A 20,596-nucleotide genomic window follows, 5' to 3' on the forward strand; every position below is an offset into this window, starting at 1 on the left:
AGCAATCCTAACCCTTGCCAAATTTAACTCTTATCACATCATCTTACACACTTAACCACATGCAATAAAGTCTTCCTTAAATTCCATTACACACTCCAACTCCCTCTTACAACTTTGTCCCTTTCAAAATTTCCAAAATGGTCACATTCCCTCCAAAATCCTAATCCCCTCACATGAATTATCCTTGTGATACTTGTCACAAGGCTATGTATTTGAGAAAGCACGATTCATGTTCTCTCATTCCCTTATATCCTAGCCACTCCTCACAATATTCCAAGAATTGTATCTTGACTGTCCATTCCCACCTTCCTTTACATATTAATTGAACCATTCTCCCTTCACAATTCATCCACATTTCAAGTATTGTTATAATTCCAAATTGCCTCCCAATCCATTGATAAGAAACATCATAATGCAAAAATCCTCCCACATATACACACTCAAATCTTGCATCCATTTCCATTGTTGATTCTATCTCATCTCATTGAAGCTTGGAGAATCCTTGAGAACACATTTCATCACTTGGACACATCTCAACATCAAAGAAAATTTTTCTTGGCTTAAAAGGTTTTCATATTCTTAGCCTATTTGGTATTTTAAATCTTTTTTTTCCTAATCATATTTGTAGTTTTTTTCTTGTGTTTTGAGTGCTTTCATTCTTATTGTCTTCTATTAAAATGAATTTTCATAGCATATAGGTTAAAATTATGAAGAGAGAGAGAGAGAGAGAGAGAGAGAGAGAGAGAGAGAGAGAGAGAGAGAGAGAGAGAGAGAGAGAGAGAGAGATTATGTTTTAACAAGTAGTGTTATGTTAGTCAACCCATCTTACATGTATGCAAGGATATCCTACTAAAAAATTAGTCCAAGATGATTGTTTAGGGGGGAAAGGGAGATACCATAATAGGACTATAAGTCTTCCTTTTTTTGAGCCACTGAGTCATTCAAATATCTATGAAAGGAAAAGATGGAAATTTCCAAAAATGATTCCAGTTAAGATCCAAAATAGATTATCTAGAACTTAAAGAAAGAAGGAAACTTGAAAAATAAATTTGAATTATAAAAAGGAATGTTGTACAAGTAAATGTACTCCTTGACCCTTGATAGAATAATGTGAAAATGAACCAATTGCTTAAAAAATTTAAATCTAGATGCTATGTGTAGACAATTAGCCCAATTAAGATATAGATCTAAATTAAATATATGAAACTAAATATACTATGAAATACTTACCGTGAAATGCATAGAGGAAGATGTATTTTAGCTCCAAAAATCACTAATCTGAACCCTTTTCTAAATATCCATTTGTGAATCTTAGAATGAAATAATGAAAGGAAGAAAACCTATAAATCTCCATGGAAAAGAGCACTAAAGGTCTAGGGCAATTGGGAAGGGTTCCCTACAACCATATTGACATAGTTCGGTTACCTGCAACAGGCTTCTCCAAAAAGATTTTGAAAAGTAGGTTCCAGGTCTGTAAGCTTTGACTGGTATCCTACAAATCAACGAAAAAAATAAGGGTTTTGTGGTTAGGGTTTGATGAGGCATTGGTCAATCCCTAGGTTAAGGAATTAATCATAATTGAGAAATATAAGTGTAAATGACTAAAATAGAAGATAAATGATAGGATTCACCTTGCTTGGAATCCTTTTCAATAAGGATTTTTTATGTAAATGTATTGTATTTTTTGAACTAGGAATGTAGGGTATCTAAACACTTTGCATCAAATCTACCATAATCTCATCATGGTGCCATGGATATAAATACACATTAATGGAGAAGATGATGAATGCTTCAATGTTGATCCCCTCCCTTATTGGCCAACAATAACCTAGATCTTGAAGAGGAAATTCTCACGAAGGACTCTTCAATGCTAGATAAAAATAACCTTGCTTAAATGCTTGAAAATATTGAATACTTAAACTCCTTGAATGCAAAAGGAAAAAATCTCGACTTGAGAGAAATATATTGGGTTAATTGAGTGCATAAATGAATGAGATATGAAAATAAAGCCTCCAAGCATCCTTATGTATGTGTTTTTGTGTTGGAAAATAATACAAGCTTGTGGGAGAACAAACTAAAACTAATCAAACCCCCGAGGCCTTTTGGTACATGAGCCCTAAAACCATTGGGGACTAGGTCATCTTGGGAGGACTAGGTTGACCTAGGTTAACCTAGTCTAGTCCATATCAACCTAGGTCGACTTGGTCACATAGGATAGGTTAGAGGAGCCATAGGAAGCTCAAGTAGATACCAGGAGAAATATGGTTGAAAGAGGAAGTAAAGAGGAGAAAGGGGAATCAAGCACATGTACATCCATCATCTAAAGAAGGAATTATGGAGAGGGAGCTAAAAGGCACTAGAAGGAAAGTGCATCTATTTTAAGATGATATAATGATTACCAAGAAAAGAATTGTAATTAAATATATTAACCAATAGAATTGTGCAATAGGATAACAGAGATAAATATTGTATCCAAGGAAATATTCCAAGAGGATATGGCAAATTAAAAAGTAGATTTCAATAAGTCACCTAAGAAAAATGACTACAAAATATTGATTCATTATGTGTGCATAATGTGTATCAAAGAGTGAAGTGTATGTCCCCAAGTTAAAGAGATTTAATATACCTCAGCGAGAGAAAAATCGTTAAGGTATCATATATGCATAAAAAAATACAAGCATGTTTCCAATATGATATTCCCTTAAACAAAGTCAAACCAAAAGAATTAAAGAAAACCATGATAAAAAAATAAGGAACAAATAGGTCTACCAACTTTGGGATTAGTTTTATGTGTGATAACTCATGTACATAAATAATAATCATAATGAATTGGTCCCATCCTTTGATTATACTAAAACTATGAGAAAAATGAAAGATCACATAAGATAGATGATGAAATGTCTTTTTGGGTAAATGTTAGAAAAACCAAAAAGAGAGATAGTTCTATCAACTTCTCATTGTACCCAAGTAGACAACACAAATGCACATTTACTTAAAAAAGTGCATGCATGACATAATACATATACAACATTTAAAATAATTGAGATACAAATAGGAAAGTGCCATGATAGGTTTTATCTCTTTATCACCTTTTATCAAAGGAGCAAATGGACCATGTAAAAAAATCCTAAAAGAAAATAAAAATAAAAATTAGCATATATGGAAAAGTCACATTATTAAACAATAAACAAATTATTCAATTGTGACACACTCAACAAGTTATAGTTTAGTCCTTCAACATAGTAAGCATTGTCACATGGAATCTTATCTATGAGTTTGATAGAACTTACTTTTGTCTCCAGCTATGTGACATGAGCATCCATTATCAATGATCCATCTATTATTTTTCATCACACAAGTCACAATTGCAGTCACCTAATCTTCATTGGATTCTTCCTTCATTACAACATACACCACTTCATCATCGCGTTCATTAGAATCATCCATGGTTTCCTCTTCAAAAGTATATCATGACTTCTTTCCTTTGTCTTTGTAATATTTGTTGTCATCTTCTCTTCTGATCTTGTACTTGTCACCTCCTCTGTAGTTCTTCTTCTATGTACATCTTGTAGCAATATGACCAACCTCATTGTAATTGAAAGAAATGATGGGTAACTTACCTTTGAACTTTCCTTTACATCTATGAAATATTTTTGCAGGTAGTGCTTCCAATTGTTCAATGTCTTCCTCGTCTGTATCACTGTCACTAGATACATATTTCATCTTTCTCTTCTTCTTCTTCTTCTTTTGCTTTACGTCATAAGATTCATTTAGTAACAAGTTATCTTTCAAAGAAGATTCAAGACTCTCAAGTTTATAATTATAAAAGTTAGATAGCTCAAAAGCAGTGAGTCTACTTAGCAAACCTTCAAGGATAGATCATCTCCAAGAATACATCTTAGTTCTTAAATTGTGGAAACTCTAATAGCATAAATAGGTAGTAATTTTCTCAAGACTTTGCTTAACAAATTATCATCATATAGATGACTAGTAGCTCCTCTTATTACACTAACAACATATTTTATTCTAGCAACATATTGAGCAATATTTTCACTTTCTTCCATTCTCATATCATCAAATTTACCTTTGAGGCTTTCAGATTTGGCTCTTTGAACATTTTTGTCTCCTCCATAGATGGTGGCTAGGGCATCCCACATTTTCTTTCCACTATCAAGACCTTTGATATCATCAAATTTGGCATAGCTTAGGATAGAGCCAATTTCCAACATTGCCTAATTGATTTCTTTCTTCTTCTTTATATCTTTAGTAGTTAGAACTCCAACTGGATCAACATGTTCCATAGAGATGGTAGATTGTGCATGATCTCCAAGTCCACCAAGGTGTAGCTTCATCAAATTTTTCCATGCGGGAAAGTTGTCTCTATTGAGCTTGGGTACTTCTCTTTAAGACATCTCGATCTTTATGCTTCTAGTACCTTGAAACTAGTCCTCTTAAGTAGATGACTCTGATAGAAATTGTTGGAATACTTTAGAATAACTAAGAGGGGAGGGGGAGGGCTGAATTAGTTATCCAAGGTCTAAATGTATAAATAAAACTTTTCACAACTTAGTGAACCCATAAAACATTCATAATCATGCATGCATGCAATCACTAAAACTTGTATGTTACTGCCAAATCTACCTGCAAAAATGTAAAGCATGAAACATAATAGTTTCATCAACACACTTGACATAATGATTTACATGGAAACCCAATTTGGGAAAAATCACCAGTAACATGCTACTCCTTTTCACTCTTCTTAAGTGATGCCCTATGAAAAGCCAACCCTGTTAAAGGTTTAAATACACATTGTTAAATGTGACTTGGTTAAGGGATTTCAATCACCCTGTTAGAAGTGAGCTTTGTTAGAGTACTTTAGGCCATTCACTTGGAATGCCACCTAGTTAAAGGATTTAAAAATGATTGTTGGGTCAACCTTAATCTAATACAATTGTTAGAGAGTAACAATAGAGCTTTGATCTGATACAACTTACAACTTCTCTTCCAGATTTTAGATATTTTTTTAGTCCTCAATTTTTCTTGGCCTTTATACTTTGTAGCTCTAATAGCTTCTTCATCCTTCAAGCATTAATCTCCTTATGCCTTCTTACTTAACATGTCATTGCAAACTCTTTGCTTAGGTCACCTGATGAAGAAAACCCCTTAAGTCCTTCACTTTCTGAGGTTCTTGTACATGAAAATTTTCCTTCATGACCAGACATTCCTATAAATAGGAAATTAGGATATTTTCCCACTCATTTTCCATCATCCAATTTAGGGTTCAGATGGATTAGGTAGAATACAATTTATCTACCCCATATCTTGTATCTCTTCTCAAAAATTCTCCTAGAATCCATTTGAGTTCACCTAAAAATGGTTTACATCAAGTTTTGTGCCACCAACTCATCAACCTTATCTTCCTCCAAGTTCACAAGTTTCAAGAAAACAAACTTGTCGACTTAGATTCAATGAATCTTTGATCTTTAACATAATGTAGCAGCTTGACATTATCAACTTTTTGATGCTCGACACATACTACATTGCTTGACATCAACTATAAAGTCATTCAGTATCAACTAAAGTTTACTAATGCTCGACATCAACTAAAATTTACTTGGCATCAAGTGTCTTGCTTAGTATCCACTAGAATTTTCTTTCACTCGGCCCCAACTAACTTTCTGCTCGGCTTACACTGACTTTTCTTGGCACCTACTGTCCACTCGATCAAGCTTGGTAGACAAACTTTGTGTAACTTGTTCTTCTAAACTTTCTTAGTGTAGCCAACATTTGTAATCTTAAGTAGATTATCAATACATCATGTCATCACTGTCTTAATTGATCCTTGTACTTCATTTCATAAGTAGTTGTCTTACTAGAAAATAGTAGGTTTGATATTAGTGATAAAATAATGATTGAAACACATACTCTTCTTCAACGGTCTCCCTCTTTCAATAATCTTTCTTCAACAATGATCTTTTCAATCATATTTCAATAGTACTAACTGCAATGGTTTAGAAGAAAAATATTCTTTTGAAGGAAAAGATGACTTTGTTTGTTTACCATGTTGACACTCTTCACAAATAACATTCTCTAGCTTACTTATACATGGCATACCTATTACTTTCTGATTCTTACTAACTTTTACCAAGTTGTCAAAATTCAAGTGCCCAAGCTTTTTGTGCCATAACCAACTTTCATTCACCTATCCCATAAGACAAACATCTTCATGATTGTTATTATTTGTGATATCTTTTAAATTGTATACATTCCCTTTAGATCTTTTACCTAATGCAACAAACTGTCTAGATTTTTATTTTTTTTGGCAACCATGGTCATAAAAAACAACTTCATATCTATGATCACATATTTGACTAACACTTAGAAGATTTTACTTTAATCCATTAACATAATACATGAATGGAAATTTTGTCAGTAAGCATCAAAGAACCCAAAAATTTAATTTTCCTTGAAGAATCATCACCAAAACTAACATTGCCACCTTTGTAGTTAATCAATTTGTCAAACTTCATTCTATCTCCCATCATGTGTCTAGAAAAATCACTATCAATTATCCAAAAGTCCTTTTCTTCAAAATGTATATCCATTTGAACAAACATAGACTTATTAATCTTAGGCCTCCATACCTTTATTGACTTGTAGACTAGCATAAGATTGATCATTCTGAATTGACTTAGTTTTACAATTACCCATAACATGATCAAAGAGATTGCATTTGTAACATCATAGACTATTCATTTTAGGAAAGGAATAACCAAAATGAAACTTTGAATACCTCCTTAACATGTATCTACAATTGCTTATTCTATGTCAATATTGATGACACATGAAGCAATACCCATCAAAGAAAGAAGTGAACCTTTTTGAGTATCTTTTACCCATGAATGAAGTGCTTGATATAACCTGATTTTTATCATTATAAATATGATTAAAATCATTATTTTTACCTACATTTGAGGTGGTAGCATTCTTATTTGTATCCTAACTTTAATATTTAAATATCTCGAATAAAGATTTATCTTTCTTGTCATTAGAACATTGTCCAAGTTCAAAAGCAGTTCCTATTAAATCATTAGTTCTTCTTTGTTTTCTTAACATATCACCAAAAATATTGTTCTCATATTTTTCTAACTTTCTTCTATATGATAATACTTCATTCATTAACCTTGTACATTCTCGATCTTTAGAATTTAACTCTTCCTTAGTGACAAAGACAATTCCCTTATGTTCATCAACTTGTAATTTCAATTCTATAACTTGTTTTTGAAATATAAAGAGATCAAAACATGGAGGTCAACCCTTACAAAAATAGTTGGTAACTAGCACACTACCAACAAACACCTACAAAAGTAACAAGAGGCAACCCAACCACAAGACTATATCAACCAAAAAGCCATAAACAGTATCCAAGAACTACAAAACTAAACAAGCTATAAAGTTCTAAATAAGAATAGTAACCAAAACCTATAGGACTAAACAAACTATAAAGTTTTGAATAAAACTGTTGGCTCAAACAGGCCAACCCAAATCTTAATAACAATTGTGAACCAACAACTATGTAGCAACAGAAAACAAAATAAACTAGAATCATTAGATCCCAAAGAAATAGTCAAATTATTTATCATCATTTTCTTTTCCTTTCCCAGCCAGAAGAACCTGAACCTAGTCATCAACAAGAAACTTACAAAGGAGCTTATTATCTTCCATCTCCATCCATGAATCCTCCTCCCATGCCAACAACTGGAGGGTGGTAACCATTGCATGAGTAACCTTTAGTGCAAATTTAGAGACAGTATGAAATCCCTCCTCCAAGGTTCTGACTCAAATTTCTAGCAGTGCCATCTTTTCATTTCATTCCTTCTCTTTTTTGTTTCCATCTTTTTAAACCTTTCTAGGACCCTCCTTAGTCTTTGTCAATTGATTTTCATCCTACAAAACTTGATGGTTAGTAAAAACATTACATTTTTCTTTAAATGGGGAGGAAATTGTGATGGGGGAAGTGTCTGCTTTGTTACTATCTTCAAAAAAGGTAATGGACTGAAGGGTGAAGCTAGCCGACACATGAGTGTTGGAGGTAATGTCTTTACTAGCCAGCACCAGGGCATTACCAACAGATGCTTGAGAATTATCCATCGAGTTTTCACTCTTTTCTTTTTTCCCTTCCTTTCTCTTAGAACTCTCCTCTTCCTCCTCTTATACCCTATATCTTTTGGATTTCTACTTGTACCTAGCCTAGGATTTAGCAATCCTTCCTAACCTTCTCCTACCCTTACCCCCTCCCTCCTCTTCTAACTCCTCAATTTCCACCTCCACAAGTTTTAAAATCCTTCTTTTCCATAGCCGACCCCAATATTTTCTTTTTCTTATCATCTCTATTAGGGGAGGGACATAGGGTGTACATTTTAGTACCTATGCTAGTACTCGGGGGGGTGGGAATTCTAGTTTTGGTGTTGGTTATCAACCACTATAACCCTAGGGAGACAAAGGGGAAGGTGGAATTGATAGAGCCTAAAAATTAGGCCTTGATGAATAATGGTAAAATTAAGTCCCTTACTCCTTTTTTCTCTAACATCTTTAACCATATCCTCCAGAGAATGTAAGAGATAAAACATAATAGAAATGAAATCCCTTTTTCTAAAATGATTGAGCAGTGGAAAGTGATAGTAGTAGTAAACTCCAAACCTACTTTCAAGTGTAATATATTTCATAAGCACCAAGAAGACATTGTCCCATGGAGTCAGAAGCTTGTCCCTTCTGAATCCTGCCCTATACCACATTGGTTCTTTATTCTCCTCAAAAAAATTGATCATACTAGCCTCATCTGTAGTTTTCATGACCTTCCATCATTGTTTCCCCCTCATGGATGACCCATTAGCCATTTTGATCACTTCCTAATTAACCTAAAATGTAATGCCATTTATTGTGACCTTTTTCTCATTCCACCTATTCACAAATTGGAGTGAACAATTTTCATCATATCCTGTCATCGCCTGCATATAGGGAAGAAATCCCCCTCCTTTAATAGAAACCAAGTTGTCATTCTGTCCTTAAAATTTTCAATCTTCAATGGTTCTAGTCTATTCAAATCTCCACCCATCTCCTCCTCACTACTTTCTGCCCCTCCAACCTCAGTAATTTGCATATGAATTTCTTTACTGTTAGCATTCTTGTAAACATTACTCACCAATATCACAAAAATTCTACGATTAACACCAACAATGGTTTTAATCTTCTCCCAAATCAGTTTTTGGGACACTTCAAAATCCCAATCAAAATTATGATGGGATTTGCACATACCTAGCATTATTATTCACATATCCTTGAATGTACTAATAGCCTTGGTACTAAAAATTTTCATTCTTTTGATTAGAAAGTGATTCAAATCTTGCCTTGTGTTACCATAATGGTGATATAACTACCACCTCAAATCACCTCTATTTATTACCCAATTAGTACGGTGTTGTCTTATCAACTTCCCCTTAAACTTTCTACTAAATTTAGCACATTTTGTCTTCTTAGGTATAATGTTGCCAAAATTGGCACTAACCTTTATTTGCCAAATCATGCTTATCTTTTGCTTCCCTCCTTTTCCTTGCCGATTCTATAACTTGTTGATTTATGTCCTTATTTTCTTTTTCAAAGTTCTCTTTTTATTTTAAGAATTGATTTTCTTGAACACTTAACTTCCTTTTTAGTTCCTTGATCTTTTTAAGTGCATAAAGAAATTCATGTTCTAAATCAGCCTCAACAAGTTCAACATCATCATCAGCATCTTATTCTTGACAAGTAGTTTCTATAGCCATGAATGAAACTTAATTTTCATCACATTCAAAACTACTAGAGTCATGAACTTCTTTTTGTTATAGAATTTCTTTTTACTTGATTTCTCTTTCTCATCATCTACTTCATCATGACTATTATAAGGACATTTAGATGCAAAATGTTCTATTTTACCACAATTAAAGCATCTGAAAGGAAATTTACCTTTGTATTTACCTACTCCTTTATTTAATTTCCTTGATAAATGTGCTTCAAGAACATCAAGATCTTTTGATTCTAAAGAGACTTGCTTCACTTTCTTTTCCACCTTAAATGTTGTTTCTTTGCTTGTGGATTCTCGTTTGCCAAACTTTCTCATTTCATAAGCTACAAGTGCTCCATGAATATCTTCCATTTTATACTTATTAATATCTCTAATTTTTTCTATAGAACATATCTTAGAATCAAATTTATCAGGAAAAGATCTCAAAACTTTCTTTACAACATCAATATCATCAATTTTTTCACCAAGTCCTCTTATGCCATTTACAGTTTCATCTATCTTAAGGAGATAGTCTTCTACCTTTTCATCATTACCCATCTAAAGGTCTTTAAATCTTGATTTCAAATGTTGTGTCTTGGCTTCTTTAACTCTATCATTACCATGATATGTTTTTTCCAATTTATCCCATACTTCTTTAGAAGAACTGCAATGCATTACCTTACAAAAACATCTTTAGATAAACTGTTAAGTATAGCAAATTTAGCTTTCATATCAATTTCGTACTTCTCTTTTCATCAGGATATGTAGGTAAAATATTAGGAAGTTTATAACCATTAACAATTTATTCCCAAACATCAACATGAATGGATAATAAATATGTTTGCATCATTACTTCCCATAAAGAAAAATCTGATCCATCAAAAATAGGAACCTTTGAAGAACTATCTTGCACCATAAAAGATAAGTATTCCACTCAACCAAAATCTACCCAAAGTTGTTAAACTTGATATAGGTAACCTTGCTTTGATACCACTTTTTGGAATAAAAACACCACTAAGAGGGGGGGTGAATCAATGGTTTAAAATACTTTTAAAAACTTGAAATGATTACAAGTTATAAAAATTTAACACATGAGCAAGATAGTTAATGAATAAAAAATTGATACAATATTTTAACTTGGAAAACCCCTTAAATTAAAAAGGCACTTTGAATCTGAAACTTTATTGGCCTCTTGGGAAAATATTTTAGAGCTGCAACTCTAGGAAGCACCAACACCCTGTTTTAGAAATACCAATTTCAAGGAAAACCAATCCCTTACACTTGAAGCACCAACTTCATGAATACAAGAAGCAACAACTTCAAAAATGAATAAGTGAGATATAAAATCAAAGGATCATCTCTATTACAACAAAAATTATGAATCACTAGTTTCAGCTTCTTGTTGAAAACAAAATGCAGGATATGCTTCTATTATCCTCAAAACATCCAATATCCAAATATATTTTCTTTAAATTCCATTAAAAGATCTGATCAAAAACTGATATGAATGGATGAAGAAGCAATATATAACCCTTCTTCTACCTCTTATAAATTTATGTAATGAAAATCAAATCACAAATATGAAATAAGAAACATAAAGTATTACCCTCTTCTTTGATGTTAAAAATTTGCCTGCAAACTAGTCAGTCTACAAGGAATTCCTCACCAATTCTGCAACTTCTATCAAAACCACTTATTATATGTTTTAGAGGAATGTATCCTCTACTTATAAAGTAAGAAATTTGTAATTTTGAAGGTAGGTACATATTCCAAACTTCCATTAGACCAAAACTGCTAAAACTATAATAATAATTTGGTAACTGTTTCTAATAAATAGACTTTTTCTCTTTCCATATATGTGTTATCCAAAAAACTAACAAAGAACCATTTTAGGTAACTCCGAGGCCTTTTTAAAAAATATTTTCAACTTTCTAATAGACCAAAACTATTGTTTTATATCCATTTTCAAAGTCAATGTGAACATTAAATGTTAATTGTATAATACTTAAGTATTTGTCTTGAATATGTTTTGAACAATATTGAAGGACATCAAATAAGATGATTACATGATGTTAGCCATACCATATGCTCATTATTGACATCAATGACAACAATCAAAGACCAAATACCAAGGGTTCAACAACTACGACACTTACAAAAAGTCCTGAACAAACTAGTCCTTTGACAAGAATCTAGTGTCCTCTAACCAACTAGTACTCACCGAGCTAGAAAACTCTCCACTTGCTCAAGTTGACTATCTTGGACTGCAACATCATTCACAATAGTAGCTTTCCTACCATGAGATCATTCAAAAGATCTATTTCCTTGCTCACCACATTTGAACAATTACCACTAAGCCCACCTCCACCTATCCTTCTCTTCTTATCAGCAAGTTTTGGTTCATCTTCAACACTTAGTTTAGCCTTTGTCGAGTTATCCTACTTCTCCTTCCCTCTAGCATTACCTTGAATTTTCCTCTTCAACTTATCTTATGCCTTCAAATTGAATAAATATTCAGCATACCAACCTCATCCTAAATATTGAATCTCAAACAATTAATGTACCAAGCTACCTTCTCCTTTGATAATTATCTATGCCTAGACCAAATAGTCAACTTGTAGAACTCCTCAGTATAATCCTTTACAATCATTTCTTCTTTAGATTTTTCAACCTCTTAAACAAATCAAATTCATAATTAGCAGGAATGAATTTAGATTTCAATTTAGTTGCCATTAACCTTCATCTAGTGATCTTCATCTCACCTTCCTCCTCTTTGTCTCTTTGCAATTCTTTCCACCAAGGAGAAGCATGTCATTTCAACTTAGTTTGTGCCAAACTCACTATCCTCAATATCCTCAAGCTCAAAGTATTCTTCCAATTCACTAATCCAATCAATCAAGTCTTAGGAGTCAAAGTACCCAAGAAATTAGAAACCTCCATCTTATGCTTCAGCTTCAATTGAGATCCAGGTCTAGCAAATTGATGAACCCTAGTTCCAATAGGTCTCTCCACATGATCAATTATGTCATGGCCACTAGATCCAACAACTTCAAATTCTTCAACAACATCCTCATAGCCATCATTAGTACCCACATACCTAGGTACACCACCTAAAGCACTCACAATTTTAGCAATCATGCCACTCTTCATCAATGTAATCTCAGCTATCAATTATGCTCTAATCTTCTCTGAGATCCTTTTTTCCACATCAACACTAAGATCATCAATTCCCCTAGGGTCCAATCTTCTTGGAGGTATATTCCAAATTTTTTGCAAACCCTAAGCAATAGATCTGCAAATCTAAAAGATCAACTAACTCCACTAGATCAACCTTCACTTCAATTCCTAGTGCAAATTGCCTCAGCTTTGGTAATTTGTCCACACACTCAGGGAAACCTTAGATCTAATAACACCTGATGTAGTGCAATGTAGGAGAAAACCCAATGGAGATGTCCTATGCCCCAAAAAATAACTATGCAACACAAAAAATACAAGATTTGATACCAAAATACAACTCTTCATTCATAGATATAACTATTTACATGTAATATGCCCAATTGTAAGGCCTCTAGTTAAGAACCAACCTACAATCTCAATCCTAGCTAGTCTAGATCCACAACTGGATAAGAGTGCCAAGAAGAACCACACTTGTACACTCAATTCCACCAAGAAATCATCTGGTTCTAAAGTCGTAGCTACTAGCTCTTCAAAGTTCATATCTGCCCTTCATCATCTTCTCCAAGCTGGATGATAATGCCGAAAGACTCCACAAAACCCCCTACTTATACCCAACTAAGCCACAAGTCATCCTATTTCATTAAAAATTAAATTAAATCCCTCACATTAAATATATGTAGAGCCTTATGTTGGCTAAAACACAAATTAAATAGCCAAAGTTATCTCACAAAGAACTCAGCACCAACAGGAACCAAGACCAAACCAAGTGTCATAAAGACCAAGTTGAGGATCATTAAATTCCCAAGAATTTTTTACCTTTTAGTGCATGCTGAACACCATAGTGTATGTTGAGCTCTGAGTTCATGTTGAGCACCATCATATATGTTGAGCTCCTAGTGTCTTTTGAGCTCCCTTCAATGACCAAGCTCACTCAAGAAATACTACTAACGATCTCCCAATGCAAACTAAGCTCCTAGTATCTGTCGATTGCTCCAATATTTTTCGATCATCTTCATTAATTGAGTCACTCAGTTAACACAAAAACCAAACCAACTCAATATTGACTGACTTCCCAAAATCCAAAGCCAAACCACACTATCTTGTAGGATTGCAAGAGAAGCAGGGATGCTCTTGCATCAAAAACATTACCCATTAAACCATTGGAATCCCCCCTTAAAGTTTCTCACAAAAAAAGAAGTTTCAAAAAAATTCTCAAATAAGCATCTACAATATGTTGTAAAACATATAGAGAGGTTTTAATTCATCATTGGTTGAAAGAGAATATTCCTAGATTATCTCCTAAATTTCCCACATATAATTCATTTTCTAATATACTATCTCACCCTTGTTCAAAGGAAAACCAACCAATAAAACTTTATTCTAGTACTCCCCTTTAAACGTCTTCTATGTGGATAGACTTTAACAATTTAAATAAAAAAATTTAAAAATACATGATGAAAGGGAGGATGTATGTAATGCCCCACCTAGATATCCTTGGAACAAGGATAAATAAAAGCCAAATTTAAAAAAAAAGAATAAGCATGGAATCAAACACATCAACATGCAATTGATCAATAGATCACAATGAAAGACTTAAGCAATGATCCAAACATCCAATGATCTCCAAACATCACTACTTATTGACATGAGCAATCAACCATTAAAGTTAGATAGTTACGAAATCCAGAATATTTGATCTGTCAAAGTCTTAGAATTCATACAAACCTAAAGGGTACTTGAAACGTCTTAAGTTTATATTCAATGCCAATACTAATCCCCTCAAATTCTCCAAAGGTTCCACCTTTCCTACCCCTCTCCCTTCTGATAAATGCATCATGCCTATCAAATAAATTTTCAATGGAAATAAGGTGTCTAGAAATTTTATTACCTTCAAGTTGTTCAGCACCAAGCTCTAAATCTTTCATGTTGTCAAGGGTAAACTCTTGATATGAATTCTTGCTTCCTTCAATGTATTGGTCACTAAAAGGTTTAGGCTCCTCTAAGAAACATTTTATTTGTTTATTATTGTTGAAGACTTGTAATGATTTGGCATTGTCAAGTACATTGGGCCTGAACAAAACTTCAACCATGTATTGGTTATTGTTGAACTTTGGATGTGGATGTAGAAGAGAAGAGGAGGTAGCTAACATATCTACCCTCGCATTTTGTTCCCTAAGAAAAAATTGTATTGAGAAGGTGTCCAAGTCCTCAATTTCATCCTAGACCATGTTTCTATAGTTTTGAAGCCTTGTGTTCTTCATAGTATATTGTCCTTGGACTTGCTTCACTATAAGCTCTTCATCTCCTTGGGCTCTCAAGATTTTCACCCCTCTTTTCTTTATAGCAATGATTCATAATAGCAACACTTCATGTTCTATTATATTATTAGTGTTCTTGATGTTGGCTTTAGAATGGTTTTGACATTTGAGTGTCAACACAGTTAACCACTTTCTACATTGAAGCTGAGTACACTATGTATGCCAAGCCACAGTGTGTCAAGTTAGAATTCCAACAAGTGCCGAGTGACTTTAGGTGTTAGGCATTATATAGGTGCCAAGTGATATATAGGTTTTGAGTCACAATTGATGCTGAGCAAGTTAGAAACTATATATGTTGAGTGAACTAGAGTCATAGATGTGTCGAGCAAGAAAGAATGCAATAGGTGTCGAGCAAAGTAGGATAGTATATGTACCAAGCACCAGTAGTCTAGTATGTGTTGAGTAACACAAAATTAGCATATGAGTTTGTGCACTCACAAACTTAAATGTAAATCATTTTTGGAGCTGACATAGAAGGATTTTTAAATAGAAAAAGGATAAGAACAAATATTTTGCATTTCCTATGCAATCAACATGCAACCAATCAGAAAAATGGAGAAGGCATGCAACCAATGAGAAAAATGTAAGAAATGAGCAGGAAATTAAGATTTAATATGGATCATAGATCCATACCTAACCCTAAGTCTTCACAATCTTTAAAAGGAGGATGAAAACCCCATTGCATATGTGGAAGAGAACAGTATATGGATAAACTATAGCAAAATTCAGTGTGAAAGTGTGAAAGACTTGGAGGAACAGAGTAGCAATTACACATCTAGTTGATTAGAATAGTACAAGGGACATGATCATATATCAGATCTTATAGGATCAAGATCAGAATGAACAGATCAAGTGCCTAAAATTAGCAATTGAAGATTGTAAGCAATCAGGTGAAAGGTTTCTAATACTCTCTAGTCATTGTATTAGATAGTGAAAATCTTATGTTGATAGGTTAGCTTAACAACTACTTTGTAGATCCTTTGAAGAGGTGACTAAAACATTTAACAAGGTGACACTTCATGTAAAGTGTTTGTAAATCCTCTAACTAGGTCAACATTAACACAGTGTAAAGCCTTTCATAGGGTAGACCATAAGAAGTGGTCAAACAATTATTGTTGCAGTAATTTTTGTGGGTATCATCCCTACCCCAGTTTTACCTTCTTATTCTTGGAGGGTTTCTGGGTTACCAAATTTGGTGTTATGTGTGTTATTGCATGTTTTTTCTTTATGTTCACTTAATATGTTTAGATGCATGCATCTTATTTTCAGTTATTTGATTCAGAGTATTAGAAAATTGTTAAAAGTGTGATACTTCTGATTCACCCCCCCTCTTAGAAGTAAACTTCCCATTTTGAATATTTCAACACTTGAATTATATCTTATATGTCAATTGTGTGATATCTCCATTAGGGTAAACAAGCACCATGCCAACTTTAGATCCAATAGTAGCATAGTTGCCATCAAACTCTAAGGTCTAGATCTTTTGATTACTAGGAGGGTCTAGTTATTCTTCTAAATTATCAAAGTTAGAGAACATGTAGTTTCCAAATTGCATCTCTTGATATAGGATTTGGGTCTTGGGATCATCATATTTCATGATAGTGAATTTGGCCTTCTCCTCGGGTTTTTCCAACAAGAATTACAATATAAGACCAATCGATTTTGATTTCTCCTCCCATATCTTTGTAGAAGCTCCTACACAATAGCATACCATAGCTAGTCAAAATATTAGCTATTAGGATGCTACATTTCATTCTCTTTGTAGGGTGTACGGCTATGGCTAGTTGTGCATCTTTTACTTTCCCTAAAAGGGGGCCTAGCTTGCATCCATAGAATAACAATGTCCAAATATCTTAGTTAGAGTTAAGCCTAGAGCACAAGTAATCAAATAAGGCATGACATTCTTAGAGGCTTAGGAATCAATTATACAATTACTAATTTTGTGACCATTTATGTATAATGATGCCTAAAATGGATCGAGTTTTTGACTAGGAGAAATAGCCAAGACTAAGGACTCTTCTTTAAAAAGCATAGGTAGGATATGTTCTTCATCTGTGAGTGGGCCATTATTCAGCTGGGGTTGGTCATTCCTAATATTATTATTGACATTAGGGTGAGTTTCACAACTAATTTCACATTTGTAGTAGTCTACTAGTTTTTGCAATTAAACAAGGTGGGTTTTTAGGTAATCAAGGGGAGAAACTTAGATGTGAAAATATTGAATTATATCAAATGAGGAATGAGGCTTACCATTTGATTTGAATCTTATTTGTTCTTTCCTCCAAGAAGGGTAAGCATATGCGCTAGTTTTAGTTGATGAAGAGGCAGGAGCTATGTTCCAAGAAGGAACTAAGTTCACCGAGTTCTTGTCTCTTTGATTCCTTATTTCTATAGTCATTTCTATTCCATCCAAAGTGGAAAAGTTGTTAGAAATAAGGTGTCCCAACCTTGTATAATTCCTATTCTTATTATTTGTTTTGTAGAATGTATTTCTTGCAAATAATGTTGATGTGTCGACATCTTGAATTGTGTGTAAGGAGATCATGACTAAAACAGTTATGACAAATTCCTATGATGCGTAAGAGCTATGTTAGGAAGATTAAATGGTAGGTGAAGACATGTGGCAACTAAGATATTTGAGAATGGTAAAACCCTAATACGGTTCACCTCTTTGGGAGTAGCCCTAAAATGAAGCGCATGTTATAAGCATTTTTAGGGTTGCGAAGAAATGCGATGCGAAAAAGGTGTATTGTTGGTACTGCGAGTAGCTACTGGAGTCTTCTGTTGTTGATGTTGAACTTGCATTGCAAGTGTATTGTAACCTCATGTTGAAGATAATACATTGTGTAGGTTCTGAAGGAATGGGGTTGTTTTACCAAAAGGTTTTTCCCCACCGGAAAATCCTTGTGTTATGTGTTCCTTTCTCTATCTATTTTCTGTATGCATGGTTGGATGCAATATTGTTGTTTACATGATATTGAATCTATAAGTGTAGAAGATTTTAATAGGATTTGCATCATAATTTCCTGATGAGATTAGTGTAGGAAGTTGTTTCCGCACCTGAGTTTCCTTACAAGTGGTATCAGAGCTTGATCAACTTTTGATCCTAGTTGTTGGGTAGGGTTTTTTGAGCTAATCTCAAGTTGAGTGGGAGTCTTGTGTAGAGCATCCTGAATCTTATTTGCAGATTGAGATGGTGAGTTCATCATATGGAAGAATGGAGGTGGAGAAATTTAATGGCACTAATTTCGAGTTGTGGAAACTCAAAATGGAAGACATGTTGGAAGATCGTGACCTATGGGAAGTGACTACAAGCACTACAAGACCAACAACTATAGCTCAAGCAGATTGAGATATCAAAGACCGTAAAGCTAAGGGTCTCATAAGACTCTATTTAACTGATGCAGTCCTTCTGAATGTTCTAGATGAGAAAACCGCATATAGTTTGTGGGAGAGACTTGGGGTCGTGTATTAGGCCAAATCTTTGGCGAACAAGTTGTTCCTAAGGAGGAAGTTGTATTCTCTACGAATGGAGGAAGGTGGATCCTTAACGAATCATTTAAATGCATTTAATCTGCTGGCTGCACAGTTGACATCAGTTGTTGTCAAGTTAGAGGAGGAGGATCATTGCTACACACTTTTGTGTTCTTTACCAGATTCATGGGACCATCTTGTGATGGCTCTCACAAGCACATTAGTCACCTTCAAAATGGATGATGTGGTGTCTTCACTACTATCAGAGGAGATGCAGAGAAAGGCTTTTGTTTCAGAAAAAGAAGCCCTTGCTATTCGTGGGAGATCCACGTAAAGAGGGAAGAAAAATGACAATAAGTCTAACAATAAGGGTAGATTCAAATCCCGTGGGAAGTCAAAGACTTCCAATAAGTCCAAGGCAAAATGTTGGAACTGTGATAAGACTGGGCACTTTTTTAAAGACTGTAAAGAGCCTAAGAAGAAGAAAGCCTCAGATTTTGGTTCTGAAAAATCTCAAGAAGATGGCAATGCATTCATCGTAGCTTTGGCAGCCCATGCATCTGATGATGTGTGGTTGGTTGACTCAGGTGCATCTTTTCACATGACCTCTCATCGAAACTGGTTCTCAAGATATGAAGAGTTCGATGGTGGAAAGGAGTACTTGGGTGATAATTCTCACCTAAAGATAGTTGGACGTGGAAGGGTCACTATCAAATTTCCTGATGGACGAGTAAAGGAATCAATGGAATTATGCACATTCCAAGTTTTGCACGAAACCTATTATCTGTAAGTATGCTGAATGATGTAGGTGTGCAAGTTGTTTTTTCTAAAGATGGATGTAAGATGATGAGAGGAGCTATGGTGCTTGCTAAGGGTACTAGGAGAGGTACTTTGTTTCAACTTGATGCACACATTTCTCAGTGTAATAGTTCTTCTATTTCAAAGAAGAGAGTAGCTATCACTTCATCCCCACCATCTGAACGAGCAGTAAAGAAGATTGTGGTTAGTGGTTTTGATGGTAGTGCAACAAGTGTACCTAAGGGTGCAAACACTTTGGAAGGAAAACTTCCGGTAGAAAAGACAATGTTGTGGCATTTGAGATTTGGTCACATTGGTGAGAAGGGTCTGAGAACCCTGAAAAATAAAAATCTCGTTGAGGGGTTAAATGATTGCAATCTTGAGTTTGACTTCTATGAACACTGTGTATATGGTAAAAAAAATTTTGTTTAGTTTTACTCTAGTTCTCACAAATCTTTTGATGTTTTGGATCTTATTCATTCTGATGTATTTGGTCCTGTAAAAGTTCCTTCAATCTCCAAGTCTGTATTTTTTGTATCTTTCATAGATGATTACAGTAGAAGGACATGGATTTATTTCCTTAAAAGTAAGACACAAGTCTTTAGTCAACTCAAGGAATTGAAATCAGATTAGTAAGAAGATTAAGTGTGTAAGAACTGACAATGGTGGTGATTTTTGCTCAGCAGAGTTTGAATAGTTCTGTAAAGAACAAGGTATCGAGAGGCATAAGACAACTCCGTATACCCCACAGCAAAATAGAGTTGCAGAGAGAATGAATAGGACACTGATGGAGAAGGCTAGGAGTATGCTTAGTGGAGCTGGTTTAGAACAAAGGTTTTGGGCTGAAGTTGTGGCCACTGCTTGTTATCTTGTTAACAGATCTCCTACATCAGCCCTCGTTGGTAAGACACCCATGGAGGTGTGGTCTGGTAAGAAGCCTTTAATTAGACATCTTCATGTTTTTGGTTGTGAAACTTATGCACATGTTCCAATGGAGAAAAGATCTAAG

This window comes from Cupressus sempervirens, chromosome 3 (assembly GCF_028749045.1).
Source record: "Cupressus sempervirens isolate cs-2001-9-10 chromosome 3, ASM2874904v1, whole genome shotgun sequence".
NCBI classification, from domain to species: Eukaryota; Viridiplantae; Streptophyta; class Pinopsida; order Cupressales; family Cupressaceae; genus Cupressus; species Cupressus sempervirens.